We start from the raw sequence: 2,811 nt of genomic DNA, 5'->3' as shown, positions 1-2,811 counted from the left end.
TCCCCTGGAATATTAGAATTGGTAAATAGAGAGTTTAGTGGTTCATCAATTAGAGGGACCTCCAGCAAGGAGGCAAAGGAAGGAGCCACATTAAATAGGTTTTTCTCTGAAGTCCCCAAGTTGGGGAGAGATCCCAGATTTCCCCACTGCTTCTGCAGTGTGTTGCGGAAGAAGGGGGGACAGGGAACATGCTTTTGTGGCACCATCGGCTCAGCATACAGTGGATTTGGGTCCTTGGATGTAGAAAGTGTTGGCTGGGCCTCCTGTTCCGGGGCGATGTTGGCTGTAGTGCAAGTCTTGAGAAGTAACGAACTGAAGAGGGATTGATCAAACAGGCCAGCGGGGGAGCTGGATCCGGTGGTGAAACTCCTCGTCGTCCGACAGGAGCAGACCTGAAGGGTCGAATTCCGCAGAATCTGATTCCGAAGAAACCTCCTGGGTGAAGTCTGGCGTCCCTGGTTGAAGGAATGGCTGTGGAGGTGCTGCGGGAGCTTGTTGAGGTCGTTGGCAGACTGATGAGGCCATGAATTGGGCGAAGGCCTGCCTGAGTCATCATAGCCTGAAACTGTTCAGGCCACGCTGCCTGTGGTTCAGGGGGAGCGGAGCCCTGCTGCAGTGGGCGTAAAGGTAGCCTGGGCCCCAGATAGTGACATGCCCTGAGCGGCACCCCTTTGCGCTTCTAGGTCTAGCCCTGAGATAACAGGTTCAACCTGTGCCACCTCCCTTGGAGGAGACCAGGCCCCTGGGGCTAAATTACAAGGGACTGACTGGGGTTCAAATAATGAACTTACAGGTGGAGTAGGAGTGTTATGCGCTTCACCTGGAGTCAGTTTCCTTGCCCTGGAAATTTCCCCTTCTAAGGCCTGATGACACCTGGTGGCCTCCTTGCCAATTGTTCTAGGCTTTTTAGAGGACTGGGCCTTGGCCTTTGCCATGATCTTCCCCGCCGCCTCCATAGTAGAGGACTTGTGTTTCTTTCTGGCGGGGGGAGGGGTCAGTAATGTTTTGTGAAGGCTGAGGAAATGAATTATCTGCCATCCTAACTGGGCAATTCCCCTTCAAGTGTGATTCTTGTGTAAGGAGTTCCTTTGGCTAATGCTCCCAGTGAAGGCTGAAATAACAGGCACCTTGACAGGGCCAATTTCAGTATTGTAGCACCCTCCCAGCGCTATAAGTGACCACTGAAGGGGCCACCTCCCACCAGGAATACCAATTCCGAGAGGCAGTAAGGAAAATAGATGAGGGGTGGTGGTGGGGGTTGATTGATCAGGCGATGCGTCCTTGTAGGGACGAGCTTGCCCTCCCCAAGAAATAAAATGCCTGCAAGAGGAACTAAAGAAGGCAAAGGACCTGGATTTCATTTAAGTCATGGCAGAGTCAAAAATGCCTTTATGTGATATAGAGCCCTAGTGGGGCAGGGGTTAGAATGCAGCATTGTAGGCTGACTCTGCCCACAGTCAGGAGTTCGATCCTGACCAGCTCAAGGTTGATTCAGCCTTCCATCGTTCCAGGTTTGGTAAAATGAGGAGCCAGATTGTTGAAAGGCAATACACTGAATCTGTAAACCGCTTAGAGATGGCTGGACGGCTCTATGAAGTGGTATATAAGACTAAGTATTATTGCTAATGCTAGTACTATTTTCATCTTGGAAAGGTGCACTTTCAATTTTTCCCTTTTTTGTGTTGCATTCCTTACATCCATCAAGTACCAAAGTTTACTTTATGGCAGCCATTTTTTAATCTGATAACTAGATTAAATCCAAGTCAAACTGAATGATTGACTATCCTAGGTCTTAGGAGTTTTAAGGGAAGATTTTAATTTCTTAGATAATTGCTACTGAAATAAGTTAGATTAAAAATAAATTTCCTTCATGTTAATACTAAATGTATTCACCATTATTTGTATATCTGAGTGGCAATAGCAATAGCACTTTGACTTATATATCGCTTCATAGTGCTTTACTGCCCTCTCTGAGCTGTTTACAGAGTCAGCATATTGCCCCTGACAATTTTTATAAGAAAAAAGTTGTTTACATCTAAAGACCCCTTGGTAGTATAAATAGATTAAGCAATGCTAAATACTGAAGTAAAATCATTAACTTGTTCTTAAATAATCCATTTCTTCTAAACATAGTGACATTCACCATAATATTGAAGTATTTAATCAAATCCTTTAATAATATAATGGAGGTATAGCTAAAGTCAGGGGAAAGTTTATTGATTTGTCACTTTTACTGAGCATTTCTAATATATGCAATAATTGATTAAAGCAAATGTTTCCTTTAAGCTGAGATTGCTGGCTGTTGTAATAACAATACTGAATTATATTGCATAGATAAATATATCAATATATAAATACATAAACACATGAAGGAATTTTTAATATTTTTTTTTAATTTAAAATAGCTGACCCAAGTAAGAAAAAAAATAAGGGAACTAATTTCATGGTGATCTTCATAATTTACAGAAAGACAATGATAATTTGAAATCTCCTGTTGGACAGAGAAATGCTCCATTGTGAGAACAAGGAGCTTGTGTGAATATGTGGAGAAAAACGGCAACTGTGTGAATATTTTGAGGAAGAACTGAGCAGGTGAGAAAATTCTAGATAGCAATCATCATCATCATCATCATCAAATTTAATTTATATACCGCCCTTCTCCCATAGGACTCAGGGCGGTTCACAGCATATTTAAAAAACAGATACTATACACAATATACAAAAAATACAAAAATACAACAATATAAACCCCAATAAAAACCGAATTAAAAACCAAATATTGACGGCTGTGTTTCCAATTAAAATTGCTTC

This window comes from Protobothrops mucrosquamatus, unplaced genomic scaffold (genome assembly GCF_001527695.2).
Source record: "Protobothrops mucrosquamatus isolate PMUCROS unplaced genomic scaffold, P.Mucros_1.0 scaffold5, whole genome shotgun sequence".
NCBI classification, from domain to species: Eukaryota; Metazoa; Chordata; class Lepidosauria; order Squamata; family Viperidae; genus Protobothrops; species Protobothrops mucrosquamatus.
The sequence above is the reverse complement of the archived record's forward strand: the minus strand, read 5'-3'. Positions refer to the sequence as shown.